The sequence below is a fragment of the Somniosus microcephalus genome, chromosome 6 (genome assembly GCF_052327205.1).
Source record: "Somniosus microcephalus isolate GS21.2 chromosome 6, FLI_Smic_1.0, whole genome shotgun sequence".
NCBI lineage: Eukaryota > Metazoa > Chordata > Chondrichthyes > Squaliformes > Somniosidae > Somniosus > Somniosus microcephalus.
In genome coordinates this window covers 10,573,698-10,588,360 of record NC_140992.1, presented here as the reverse complement: position 1 = coordinate 10,588,360, position 14,663 = coordinate 10,573,698, and the positions used below count along the sequence as shown (strand labels likewise).

General features: G+C 50.6%; 1 protein-coding gene across 1 annotated transcript in view; it reads left to right on the top strand.

The window, feature by feature from the left end:
* Positions 1 to 14,663, top strand: part of LOC147115447 (organic solute transporter subunit alpha-like) — a 57,501-nt gene that overhangs the window by 19,085 nt on the left and 23,753 nt on the right. The window lies entirely within an intron of this gene.

Genomic DNA, 14,663 nt, shown 5'->3' with positions numbered 1-14,663 from the left:
TCGATGGCGTGCATAAAGACAGAGAATTCTGAGTCTGTTCAAGCTACAGACATATGCATTACGGAGGAACACCGGGCTCGAACTCAACGTTATTTCAAAGTAAAACAACAATTAGAACAATTAAGTTACCGCCTCGTACAAGAGATGAAAACAATGAAAAAGTTCTATGACACCGAATGGGAGAGTTTGGAAAGACAACAGAACCTGCTGGCTCAAGCAGAGAGCGACCATAGAGCCATCGTGACCAATTACCGATCACATCTCCCTTATGATGTTCAGGAGTTAGAATATTTGCATGATCTAGAGACACAGCAGAAGGGCAAACCACGCTACACTGAGGATTTTGTTCTGCAATTAGAGACGGAGCTAGTGCAGGCAAGGATAAGAGAAGTTGAATCGCAGTGTGCTCTTAAGGAGATGCAGAAACAAATCTTGGACATGGAAAAGAGAAACGCTTCTTTACCTGATGTGAATAATGTGGACATGTTGCGAGAGGGGATTATTGAGGCGAAACTGAAAGAAGCTAAGCAAAGGATGTTGGAACTTGAAACACAGAACCAAATCAGCAGAAATCAGCTATGTCGAGCAGAGAAGGAGTGCTATGGTCTACAGGAGAAGGTGAAATATCTCTCAGCCCAGAATAAGGGGCTACTCACTCAGTTAAAAGAGAGTAAACGGGAGATGGCTGAGATAGACTGCAAGAATAAAGAAGAATTGATGGCAGTGAGACTTCGAGAGGCAGATAACATAGCAGCCTTGGCTGAACTCCAACAGGAAATTGCAAAAACACCAATTGCAGAGGAATCTTCAGGAAGCCAGGATTTTATTCCAGTTCATCTCTACGACTTGTTGCAAGCAGAGTGTAACGAGTTGAAAGAACAGTATGAACAGGCCCAGACTACAATCCTGGAAGGGGTTAACTTGGCAACCTCCGAAAAGCTAGTGTTGGTGAAAGCACATGAGCAACTGTAGGTTGACCATGAGCAAGAAGTCCAAAGGCTGCAGGAAATGTTTGATGAGCTTCAGGCCAAGGCTGACTCATCGGTAAAGATTCCATCCATAGATGAAAAATTAGTGGTGGAAGACATGGCAGAACATGAAATGCAGGATGTCCCAGAACTCGTTAAATTATTGAAGGAAGTTGAAGTATTAAAATCACTAATGAGGTCATTAGTAAACGACTTGCTGAAAGCCAAGAAAAAGCTGGACGAAGAGGTACACATGAAGAAGTCTCTTCAGGAAAGATGTCTGGATTTGGAACAAGAGCTGGCTAACGTCCAGCTGGGTATGGAGGAAATAGACGACCCTCTAGCTGGCCTAGCTCAGGACGACACCGAATATTACCATGACCTGGTGGACTACACCGAAAATTGCGATGTCCTGTCCTGCCCAGCTTGTAACTTCGACTCCCAAAGTGCAGAAATCATGGAGGAGCACCAAAAGTCTACGGAACATCGGGAGAAGGTGGCTCTACGACGGAAAGAAAGAGAGATAGAGAAGGAACAGCAGTCGGATAGCGTCCAGTTGGGTAAGGAAGAAGTAGAAGGGCCTCTCGATGGACTAACTCAGGATGACCCCGAATGTGACCATGACCTGTTGAGTGACACTGAATACTACGAGGATGTGGTATGCCTAAATTGTGAGGGAAACTCCCAAAGTGCTGAAATCTGGAGGAAGCACTTAAGGTCTAAAGAACAGAGAGAGTTGGTGGCATTACAGCTGGCCGCCGAGAAGATGGAAACGTCAAGAGTTGTAAAAAGGCAGAAAAGAAATAGAAGAAGCCGAAGATAATAATTGTTTAAAATATTATTACTTCTACTACCTCCGGCCAAACACTACGAAAAGATGCTGTCTGGAACGAATTAAGATCAGAGACTGAATTTACGAACTGTTCCCACAGAGACTGAACCTGTAAACTGTTCCACTGAAAGTATGTTGCAACTGTTCCTGCAGAGACTGAATCTGTGATCTGTTTTGACATGAAGTTATATATGTTATTATGTTATGTTAAACATGAAGTTATATGATGTTGACTCCATCGAGAGTATATCTGCAAACTGTATATATAAAGTTGAAGATTGTATGTTTAACGGGATTCTGTAAGTAATAAGCTAAAAAGGGAGGAGTGTTGTGTATGTAACCGTTTACCTTTAAGGGAACTATTGAATGTAACCGTTCGCCTTTAAGAGCACTACTTTAGGGTGGCACTATTTGTTGGCTCATGTATACTGTAATACCGATAGTGACCACACCAGTATATAAGGGTTGTGATACGTTAACTAGGACAGAATCGCCCGAACCTCTGAATAGTAAAGACCTGTTTTATTTTGTTAATCGTGGAGTCTGTGTATTATTTACAATACAACCCACAGACTTAACAGGATGGGCTTCGATGGGGGAGTTACTGTACCGGAGGGATGGGCTTCGATGGGAGAGTTACTGTACCAGAGGGAGGGGCTTCAATCGGAGAGTTACTGTACCAGAGGGATGGGCTTCGATGGGGGAGTTACTGTATCAGAGGGATGGGCTTCGATGGGGGAGTTACTGTACCAGAGGGAGGGGCTTCGATTGGAGAGTTACTGTACCAGTGGGATGGGCTTCGATGGGGGAGTTACTGTACCAGAGGGAGGGGCTTCGATGGGAGAGTTACTGTACCAGAGGGATGGGCTTCGATGGGGGAGTTACTGTACCAGAGGGAGGGGCTTCGATGGGAGAGTTACTGTACCAGAGGGATGGGCTTCGATGGGAGAGTTACTGTACCAGAGTGATGGGCTTCGATGGGAGAGTTACTGTACCAGAGGGAGGGGCTTCGATGGGAGAGTTACTGTACCAGAGGGATGGGCTTCGATGGGAGAGTTACTGTACCAGAGGGATGGGCTTCGATGGGAGAGTTACTGTACCAGAGGGAGGGGCTTCGATGGGAGAGTTACTGTACCAGAGGGATGGGCTTCGATGGGAGAGTTACTGTACCAGTGGGATGGGCTTCGATGGGGGAGTTACTGTACCAGAGGGAGGGGCTTCGATGGGAGAGTTACTGTACCAGAGGGATGGGCTTCGATGGGGGAGTTACTGTACCAGAGGGAGGGGCTTCGATGGGAGAGTTACTGTACCAGAGGGATGGGCTTCGATGGGAGAGTTACTGTACCAGAGTGATGGGCTTCGATGGGAGAGTTACTGTACCAGAGGGAGGGGCTTCGATGGGAGAGTTACTGTACCAGAGGGATGGGCTTCGATGGGAGAGTTACTGTACCAGAGGGATGGGCTTCGATGGGAGAGTTACTGTACCAGAGGGAGGAGCTTCGATGGGAGAGTTACTGTACCAGAGGAAGGGGCTTCGATGGGAGAGTTACTGTACCAGAGGGATGGGCTTCGATGGAGAGTTACTGTACCAGAGGGAGGAGCTTCGATGGGGGAGTTACTGTACCAGAGGAAGGGGCTTCGATGGGAGAGTTACTGTACCAGAGGGATGGGCTTCGATGGGAGAGTTACTGTACCAGAGGGAGGGGCTTCGATGGGAGAGTTACTGTACCAGAGGGAGGGGCTTCGATGGGAGAGTTACTGTACCAGAGGGAGGGGCTTCGATGGGAGAGTTACTGTACCAGAGGGAGGGGCTTCGATGGGAGAGTCACTGTACCAGAGGGATGGGCTTCGATGGGAGAGTTACTGTACCAGAGGGAGGGGCTTCGATGGGAGAGTTACTGTACCAGAGGGAGGGGCTTCGATGGGAGAGTTACTGTACCAGAGGGAGGGGCTTCGATGGGGGAGTTACTGTACCAGAGGGAGGGGCTTCGATGGGAGAGTTACTGTACCAGAGGGAGGGGCTTCGATGGGAGAGTTACTGTACCAGAGGGAGGGGCTTCGATGGGAGAGTTACTGTACCAGAGGGATGGGCTTCGATGGGAGAGTTACTGTACCAGAGGGAGGGGCTTCGATGGGAGAGTTACTGTACCAGAGGGAGGGGCTTCGATGGGAGAGTTACTGTACCAGAGGGAGGGGCTTCGATGGGAGAGTCACTGTACCAGAGGGATGGGCTTCGATGGGAGAGTTACTGTACCAGAGGGAGGGGCTTCGATGGGAGAGTCACTGTACCAGAGGGAGGGGCTTCGATGGGGGAGTTACTGTACCAGAGGGATGGGCTTCGATGGGAGAGTTACTGTACCAGAGGGAGGGGCTTCGATGGGAGAGTTACTGTACCAGAGGGAGGGGCTTCGATGGGAGAGTTACTGTACCAGAGGGAGGGGCTTCGATGGAGAGTTACTGTACCAGAGGGAGGGGCTTCGATGGGGGAGTTACTGTACCAGAGGAAGGGGCTTCGATGGGAGAGTTACTGTACCAGAGGGAGGGGCTTCGATGGGGGAGTTACTGTACCAGAGGGAGGGGCTTCGATGGGGGAGTTACTGTACCAGAGGGAGGGGCTTCGATGGGGGAGTTACTGTACCAGAGGGAGGGGCTTCAATGGGAGAGTTACTGTACCAGAGGGAGGGGCTTCAATGGGAGAGTTACTGTACCAGAGGGAGGGGCTTCGATGGAGAGTTACTGTACCAGAGGGAGGGGCTTCAATGGGAGAGTTACTGTACCAGAGGGAGGGGCTTCGATGGAGAGTTACTGTACCAGAGGGAGGGGCTTCAATGGGAGAGTTACTGTACCAGAGGGATGGGCTTCGATGGGAGAGTTACTGTACCAGAGGGAGGGGCTTCAATGGGAGAGTTACTGTACCAGAGGGAGGGGCTTCGATGGGAGAGTTACTGTACCAGAGGGAGTGGCTTCAATGGGAGAGTTACTGTACCAGAGGGAGGGGCTTCGATGGGGGAGTTACTGTACCAGAGGGAGGGGCTTCGATGGGAGAGTTACTGTACCAGAGGGAGGGGCTTCGATGGGAGAGTTACTGTACCAGAGGGAGGGGCTTCGATGGAGAGTTACTGTACCAGAGGGAGGGGCTTCAATGGGAGAGTTACTGTACCAGAGGGATGGGCTTCGATGGGAGAGTTACTGTACCAGAGGGAGGGGCTTCAATGGGAGAGTTACTGTACCAGAGGGAGGGGCTTCGATGGAGAGTTACTGTACCAGAGGGAGGGGCTTCAATGGGAGAGTTACTGTACCAGAGGGAGGGGCTTCGATGGGAGAGTTACTGTACCAGAGGGAGGGGCTTCGATGGGAGAGTTACTGTACCAGAGGGAGGGGCTTCGATGGGAGAGTTACTGTACCAGAGGGAGGGGCTTCGATGGGAGAGTTACAGTACCAGAGGGATGGGCTTCGATGGGAGAGTTACTGTACCAGAGGGATGGGCTTCGATGGGAGAGTTACTGTACCAGAGGGAGGGGCTTCGATGGGAGAGTTACTGTACCAGAGGGATGGGCTTCGATGGGAGAGTTACTGCACCAGAGGGAGGGGCTTCGATGGGAGAGTTACTGTACCAGAGGGAGGGGCTTCGATGGGAGAGTTACTGTACCAGAGGGAGGGGCTTCGATGGGAGAGTTACTGTACCAGAGGGAGGGGCTTCGATGGGAGAGTTACTGTACCAGAGGGAGGGGCTTCGATGGGAGAGTTACTGTACCAGAGGGAGGGGCTTCGATGGGAGAGTTACTGTACCAGAGGGATGGGCTTCGATGGGAGAGTTACTGTACCAGAGGGAGGGGCTTCGATGGGAGAGTTACTGTACCAGAGGGAGGGGCTTCGATGGGGGAGTTACTGTACCAGAGGGAGGGGCTTCGATGGGAGAGTTACTGCACCAGAGGGAGGGACTTCGATCAGAGAGTTACTGTACCAGAGGGAGGGGCTTCGATGGGGGAGTTACTGTACCAGAGGGAGGGGCTTCGATGGGAGAGTTACTGTACCAGAGGGAGGGGCTTCGATGGGAGAGTTACTGTACCAGAGGGAGGGGCTTCGATGGGAGAGTTACTGTACCAGAGGGATGGGCTTCGATGGGAGAGTTACTGTACCAGAGGGAGGGGCTTCGATGGGAGAGTTACTGTACCAGAGGGAGGGGCTTCGATGGGAGAGTTACTGTACCAGAGGGAGGGGCTTCGATGGGAGAGTTACTGTACCAGAGGGATGGGCTTCGATGGGAGAGTTACTGTACCAGAGGGAGGGGCTTCGATGGGAGAGTTACTGCACCAGAGGGATGGGCTTCGATGGGAGAGTTACTGCACCAGAGGGATGGGCTTCGATGGGAGAGTTACTGTACCAGAGGAAGGGGCTTCGATGGGAGAGTTACTGTACCAGAGGAAGGGGCTTCGATGGGAGAGTTACTGTACCAGAGGAAGGGGCTTCGATGGGAGAGTTACTGTACCAGAGGGATGGGCTTCGATGGGAGAGTTACTGTACCAGAGGAAGGGGCTTCGATGGGAGAGTTACTGTACCAGAGGAAGGGGCTTCGATGGGAGAGTTACTGTACCAGAGGGATGGGCTTCGATGGGAGAGTTACTGTACCAGAGGAAGGGGCTTCGATGGGAGAGTTACTGTACCAGAGGGATGGGCTTCGATGGGAGAGTTACTGTACCAGAGGGAGGGGCTTCGATGGGAGAGTTACTGTACCAGAGGGAGGGGCTTCGATGGGAGAGTTACTGTACCAGAGGGATGGGCTTCGATGGGAGAGTTACTGTACCAGAGGGAGGGGCTTCGATGGGGGAGTTACTGTACCAGAGGGAGGGGCTTCGATGGGGGAGTTACTGTACCAGAGGGATGGGCTTCGATGGGAGAGTTACTGTACCAGAGGGAGGGGCTTCGATGGGGGAGTTACTGTACCAGAGGGAGGGGCTTCGATGGGGGAGTTACTGTACCAGAGGGATGGGCTTCGATGGGAGAGTTACTGTACCAGAGGGAGGGGCTTCGATGGGGGAGTTACTGTACCAGAGGGAGGGGCTTCGATGGGGGAGTTACTGTACCAGAGGGAGGGGCTTCGATGGGAGAGTTACTGTACCAGAGGGAGGGGCTTCGATGGGGGAGTTACTGTACCAGAGGGAGGGACTTCGATGGGGGAGTTACTGTACCAGAGGGATGGGCTTCGATGGGGGAGTTACTGTACCAGAGGGAGGGGCTTCGATGGGGGAGTTACTGTACCAGAGGGATGGGCTTCGATGGGAGAGTTACTGTACCAGAGGGAGGGGCTTCGATGGGAGAGTTACTGTACCAGAGGGAGGGGCTTCGATGGGGGAGTTACTGTACCAGAGGGAGGGGCTTCGATGGGGGAGTTACTGTACCAGAGGGATGGGCTTCGATGGGAGAGTTACTGTACCAGAGGGAGGGGCTTCGATGGGGGAGTTACTGTACCAGAGGGATGGGCTTCGATGGGAGAGTTACTGTACCAGAGGGAGGGGCTTCGATGGGAGAGTTACTGTACCAGAGGGAGGGGCTTCGATGGGAGAGTTACTGTACCAGAGGGAGGGGCTTCGATGGGGGAGTTACTGTACCAGAGGGAGGGGCTTCGATGGGGGAGTTACTGTACCAGAGGGAGGGGCTTCGATGGGGGAGTTACTGTACCAGAGGGAGGGGCTTCGATGGGGGAGTTACTGTACCAGAGGGAGGGGCTTCGATGGGGGAGTTACTGTACCAGAGGGAGGGGCTTCGATGGGAGAGTTACTGTGCCAGAGGGAGGGGCTTCGATGGGGGAGTTACTGTACCAGAGGGAGGGGCTTCGATGGGGGAGTTACTGTACCAGAGGGAGGGGCTTCGATGGGAGAGTTACTGTACCAGAGGGAGGGGCTTCGATGGGAGAGTTACTGTACCAGAGGGATGGGCTTCGATGGGAGAGTTACTGTACCAGAGGGAGGGGCTTCGATGGGGGAGTTACTGTACCAGAGGGAGGGGCTTCGATGGGGGAGTTACTGTACCAGAGGGAGGGGCTTCGATGGGAGAGTTACTGTACCAGAGGGAGGGGCTTCGATGGGGGAGTTACTGTACCAGAGGGATGGGCTTCGATGGGAGAGTTACTGTACCAGAGGGATGGGCTTCAATGGGGGAGTTACTGTACCAGAGGGAGGGGCTTCGATGGGAGAGTTACTGTACCAGAGGGAGGGGCTTCGATGGAGAGTTACTGTACCAGAGGGATGGGCTTCGATGGGTTAGTGTCCCAGAGGGAGGGGCTTCGATGGGGGAGTTAATGTACTAGAGGGAGGGGCTTCGATGGGAGAGTTACTGTACCAGAGGGATGGGCTTCGATGGGAGAGTTACTGTACCAGAGGGAGGGGCTTCGATGGGGGAGTTACTGTACCAGAGGGAGGGGCTTCGATGGGAGAGTTACTGTACCAGAGGGATGGGCTTCGATGGGTTAGTGTCCCAGAGGGAGGGGCTTCGATGGGGGAGTTAATGTACTAGAGGGAGGGGCTTCGATGGGAGAGTTACTGTACCAGAGGGATGGGCTTCGATGGGAGAGTTACTGTACCAGAGGGAGGGGCTTCGATGGGAGAGTTACTATACCAGAGGGATGGGCTTCGATGGGAGAGTTACTGTACCAGAGGGATGTGTTGTGTATGTAACCGTTTACCTTTAAGGGAACTATTGAATGTAACCGTTCGCCTTTAAGAGCACTACTTTAGGGTGGCACTATTTGTTGGCTCATGTATACTGTAATACCGATAGTGACCACACCAGTATATAAGGGTTGTGATACGTTAACTAGGGCAGAATCGCCCGAACCTCTGAATAGTAAAGACCTGTTTTATTTTGTTAATCGTGGAGTCTGTGTATTATTTACAATACAACCCACAGACTTAACATTGGCGACGAGTCGGATTTGAACCCTGCGGCAGTTATTCCACGGCGGCTTCGTCCACAGACAGGACGTTGAAGAGAGGTTCCAAACCTCACCACCCCACTGGAAACGACAGGCATTAGGACCCTGAAGCCTCCATCAGCGACTAAAAAAACTGGAGTGGAGAAGACGTGGGTAAGCCGAGCAGCGTTGGCTGCAAAGACAGGGCTGGGGAAGTCGGAGGAACAAGGGCGATCGCGATCGGGAAGATAAGGGCCGAGAGCCGCTTCGAGCGGGAGGCGCTTCGCGAGCCAGCGATCGCACCAGCGATAAGGGCCGAGAGCCGCTTCGAGCGGGAGGCGCTTCGCGAGCCAGCGATCGCATCTAAGATAAGGGCCGAGAACCGCTTTGGCAATCGCACAGGAGATAAGGGCCGCACTCGGGCTGAAAGACAGCGTCGGGGGACGGGGGGAAGACCGTCAAGCGCGGGAAAACCGCCATTGAAGTGGGCGGGGAGAGCGAGAAGCGCGGGAAAGCCGCCATTTTTCGCGGGAAAACCGCTGGGGAAGAAGACAGAAGCGGGAAACTGCCATTTTAGAAAATTAATTAGAATTTTCAGAAAGGCTGGTGTGTTCTCAAGAAGAGAGGAAAAATAAGAATAAGTAAAGCAATACTTGTGTTGTTCTCAAGAAGAGAAGAAAATTAATAATAAGTAAAGAAATACTTGTACTGTGCTCGAAAAGAGAAGAAGATGCCTAAGCGAGGAAATATTAATGATTTTAATGCTGAAATAGAAGACTGGGACACGTATGTGGAACGCATAGAAATATATTGCGTAGCCAACGAAATTGAGGATGACGACAAGGCAATAACTTTGTTAAATTCGATGGGAGCAAAAACATACGGGCTTTTGAAACATCTAATAGCACCAGTTAAACCAGTGGACCAGACCTTCGAAGAGATCGTAGCAGTGCTGAAGGATCACTTGAACCCCACACCGTTGATGCTGGCTGAACAATTTAAATTTTACGCCAGAACCCAGAGGCAAGATGAAAGCAATGCGGAATACTTAGTCGAACTGCGTAAGCTAGTGAAATACTGCCAGTTTGGAGGGAATTTGACAGAGGCGCTGCGGGACAAGTTCGTATGCGGCTTGGCCAAAGAAGGAACGCAGAAGCGACTTCTGGAAGAAAACGACCTCACACTGGACAGGGCTGTCCTCATAGCTTCATCGCACGAAGCCGCAGCGAAAGGAACGGCGGAAATGCAGCAAAAGGCGGCGGCACTCGGGGTGGATCAAATTACTGCAAGCACTCCCAAATGCTACCGTTGTGGAAAGACAACGCACGACCAGAATCAGTGCTGGTTTAAGAACCAAGAGTGCAGGAAATGTGGCAAACTGGGTCACATCGCGAAGGTATGCAGGTCCGGAAAGAAGACCAACAAGCAAAGGAAGCCACCACCACAAGAAAAGTACAAGGTGCATCAGGTGGCTGAAAAGAGTTCAGACGAACAAAATTCAGACTCAGACCCAAACAGCCAGGAGTTGGATAGTCTGAGAATCCACAATGTAGGTAAAGTAACTGATCTACAGACGATCTGGGTCACACTAAAAATAGCTGGAGTCCAAGTACGAATGGAGCTGGACACGGGATCAGCTGTATCAGTCATCAACCAAAAGGACTACCACCGGCTGTTCTCTCACATACCCTTAAGAAATACCAAGTTCGTATTACAGACATACACGGGGCATAACGTATACCCCATGGGGAAAATAAGAGTCAAGGTGAGAGATAGGGGTAAAGTACATCCAAGAATGAATTTGTACGTACTACCTGAGGGAGGACCACCACTTCTAGGACGGGAGTGGATCAAGAAAATAGACATGGAATGGCACTACCTACAAGCAATGATGAGTGAGGACTCGGTGCAGACAAGCAGCTCAGACTCCGAGCCGGAAGACGATAAGTCCAGCTTACGTATGAAAAACAAGGTTAACATGAACTCACGGACTAAGGTTGGAAAATCGATGGCGTGCATAAAGACAGAGAATTCTGAGTCTGTTCAAGCTACAGACATATGCATTACGGAGGAACACCGGGCTCGAACTCAACGTTATTTCAAAGTAAAACAACAATTAGAACAATTAAGTTACCGCCTCGTACAAGAGATGAAAACAATGAAAAAGTTCTATGACACCGAATGGGAGAGTTTGGAAAGACAACAGAACCTGCTGGCTCAAGCAGAGAGCGACCATAGAGCCATCGTGACCAATTACCGATCACATCTCCCTTATGATGTTCAGGAGTTAGAATATTTGCATGATCTAGAGACACAGCAGAAGGGCAAACCACGCTACACTGAGGATTTTGTTCTGCAATTAGAGACGGAGCTAGTGCAGGCAAGGATAAGAGAAGTTGAATCGCAGTGTGCTCTTAAGGAGATGCAGAAACAAATCTTGGACATGGAAAAGAGAAACGCTTCTTTACCTGATGTGAATAATGTGGACATGTTGCGAGAGGGGATTATTGAGGCGAAACTGAAAGAAGCTAAGCAAAGGATGTTGGAACTTGAAACACAGAACCAAATCAGCAGAAATCAGCTATGTCGAGCAGAGAAGGAGTGCTATGGTCTACAGGAGAAGGTGAAATATCTCTCAGCCCAGAATAAGGGGCTACTCACTCAGTTAAAAGAGAGTAAACGGGAGATGGCTGAGATAGACTGCAAGAATAAAGAAGAATTGATGGCAGTGAGACTTCGAGAGGCAGATAACATAGCAGCCTTGGCTGAACTCCAACAGGAAATTGCAAAAACACCAATTGCAGAGGAATCTTCAGGAAGCCAGGATTTTATTCCAGTTCATCTCTACGACTTGTTGCAAGCAGAGTGTAACGAGTTGAAAGAACAGTATGAACAGGCCCAGACTACAATCCTGGAAGGGGTTAACTTGGCAACCTCCGAAAAGCTAGTGTTGGTGAAAGCACATGAGCAACTGTAGGTTGACCATGAGCAAGAAGTCCAAAGGCTGCAGGAAATGTTTGATGAGCTTCAGGCCAAGGCTGACTCATCGGTAAAGATTCCATCCATAGATGAAAAATTAGTGGTGGAAGACATGGCAGAACATGAAATGCAGGATGTCCCAGAACTCGTTAAATTATTGAAGGAAGTTGAAGTATTAAAATCACTAATGAGGTCATTAGTAAACGACTTGCTGAAAGCCAAGAAAAAGCTGGACGAAGAGGTACACATGAAGAAGTCTCTTCAGGAAAGATGTCTGGATTTGGAACAAGAGCTGGCTAACGTCCAGCTGGGTATGGAGGAAATAGACGACCCTCTAGCTGGCCTAGCTCAGGACGACACCGAATATTACCATGACCTGGTGGACTACACCGAAAATTGCGATGTCCTGTCCTGCCCAGCTTGTAACTTCGACTCCCAAAGTGCAGAAATCATGGAGGAGCACCAAAAGTCTACGGAACATCGGGAGAAGGTGGCTCTACGACGGAAAGAAAGAGAGATAGAGAAGGAACAGCAGTCGGATAGCGTCCAGTTGGGTAAGGAAGAAGTAGAAGGGCCTCTCGATGGACTAACTCAGGATGACCCCGAATGTGACCATGACCTGTTGAGTGACACTGAATACTACGAGGATGTGGTATGCCTAAATTGTGAGGGAAACTCCCAAAGTGCTGAAATCTGGAGGAAGCACTTAAGGTCTAAAGAACAGAGAGAGTTGGTGGCATTACAGCTGGCCGCCGAGAAGATGGAAACGTCAAGAGTTGTAAAAAGGCAGAAAAGAAATAGAAGAAGCCGAAGATAATAATTGTTTAAAATATTATTACTTCTACTACCTCCGGCCAAACACTACGAAAAGATGCTGTCTGGAACGAATTAAGATCAGAGACTGAATTTACGAACTGTTCCCACAGAGACTGAACCTGTAAACTGTTCCACTGAAAGTATGTTGCAACTGTTCCTGCAGAGACTGAATCTGTGATCTGTTTTGACATGAAGTTATATATGTTATTATGTTATGTTAAACATGAAGTTATATGATGTTGACTCCATCGAGAGTATATCTGCAAACTGTATATATAAAGTTGAAGATTGTATGTTTAACGGGATTCTGTAAGTAATAAGCTAAAAAGGGAGGAGTGTTGTGTATGTAACCGTTTACCTTTAAGGGAACTATTGAATGTAACCGTTCGCCTTTAAGAGCACTACTTTAGGGTGGCACTATTTGTTGGCTCATGTATACTGTAATACCGATAGTGACCACACCAGTATATAAGGGTTGTGATACGTTAACTAGGACAGAATCGCCCGAACCTCTGAATAGTAAAGACCTGTTTTATTTTGTTAATCGTGGAGTCTGTGTATTATTTACAATACAACCCACAGACTTAACAGGATGGGCTTCGATGGGGGAGTTACTGTACCGGAGGGATGGGCTTCGATGGGAGAGTTACTGTACCAGAGGGAGGGGCTTCAATCGGAGAGTTACTGTACCAGAGGGATGGGCTTCGATGGGGGAGTTACTGTATCAGAGGGATGGGCTTCGATGGGGGAGTTACTGTACCAGAGGGAGGGGCTTCGATGGGAGAGTTACTGTACCAGAGGGATGAGCTTCGATGGGAGAGTTACTGTACCAGAGGGATGAGCTTCGATGGGAGAGTTACTGTACCAGAGGGAGGGGCTTCGTTGGGGGAGTTACTGTACCAGAGGGATGGGCTTCGATGGGAGAGTTACTGTACCAGAGGGATGGGCTTCGATGGGAGAGTTACTGTACCAGAGGGAGGGGCTTCGATGGAGAGTTACTGTACCAGAGGGATGGGCTTCGATGGGAGAGTTACTGTACCAGTGGGATGGGCTTCGATGGGAGAGTTACTGTACCAGAGGGAGGGGCTTCAATCGGAGAGTTACTGTACCAGTGGGATGGGCTTCGATGGGAGAGTTACTGTACCAGAGGGATGGGCTTCGATGGGAGAGTTACTGTACCAGTGGGATGGGCTTCAATCGGAGAGTTACTGTACCAGTGGGATGGGCTTCGATGGGAGAGTTACTGTACCAGAGGGATGGGCTTCGATGGGAGAGTTACTGTACCAGAGGGAGGGGCTTCGATGGGAGAGTTACTGTACCAGAGTAAGGGGCATCGATGGGAGAGTTACTGTACCAGTGGGATGGGCTTCGATGGGGGAGTTACTGTACCAGAGGGATGGGCTTCAATCGGAGAGTTACTGTACCAGTGGGATGGGCTTCGATGGGAGAGTTACTGTACCAGAGGGAGGGGCTTCGATGGGAGAGTTACTGTACCAGAGGGATGGGCTTCGATGGGAGAGTTACTGTACCAGAGGGATGGGCTTCAATCGGAGAGTTACTGTACCAGAGGGAGGGGCTTCGATGGGAGAGTTACTGTACCAGAGGGAAGGGCTTCGATTGGAGAGTTACTGTACCAGAGGGAGGGGCTTCGATGGGAGAGTTACTGTACCAGAGGGAGGGGCTTCGATGGGAGAGTTACTGTACCAGAGGGATGGGCCTCGATCGGAGAGTTACTGTACCAGAGGGAGGGGCTTCGATCGGAGAGTTACTGTACCAGAGGGAGGGGCCTCGATGGGAGAGTTACTGTACCAGAGGGATGGGCTTCGATGGGAGAGTTACTGTACCAGAGGGAGGGGCCTCGATGGGAGAGTTACTGTACCAGAGGGAGGGGCCTCGATGGGAGAGTTACTGTACCAGAGGGATGGGCTTCGATGGGAGAGTTACTGTACCAGAGGGAAGGGCTTCAATCGGAGAGTTACTGTACCAGAGGGAGGGGCTTCGATGGGGGAGTTACTGTACCAGAGGGAGGGGCTTCGATGGGAGAGTTACTGTACCAGAGGGAGGGGCTTCGATGGAGAGTTACTGTACCAGAGGGAGGGGCTTCGATGGGAGAGTTACTGTACCAGAGGGAGGGGCTTCGATGGGGGAGTTACTGTAC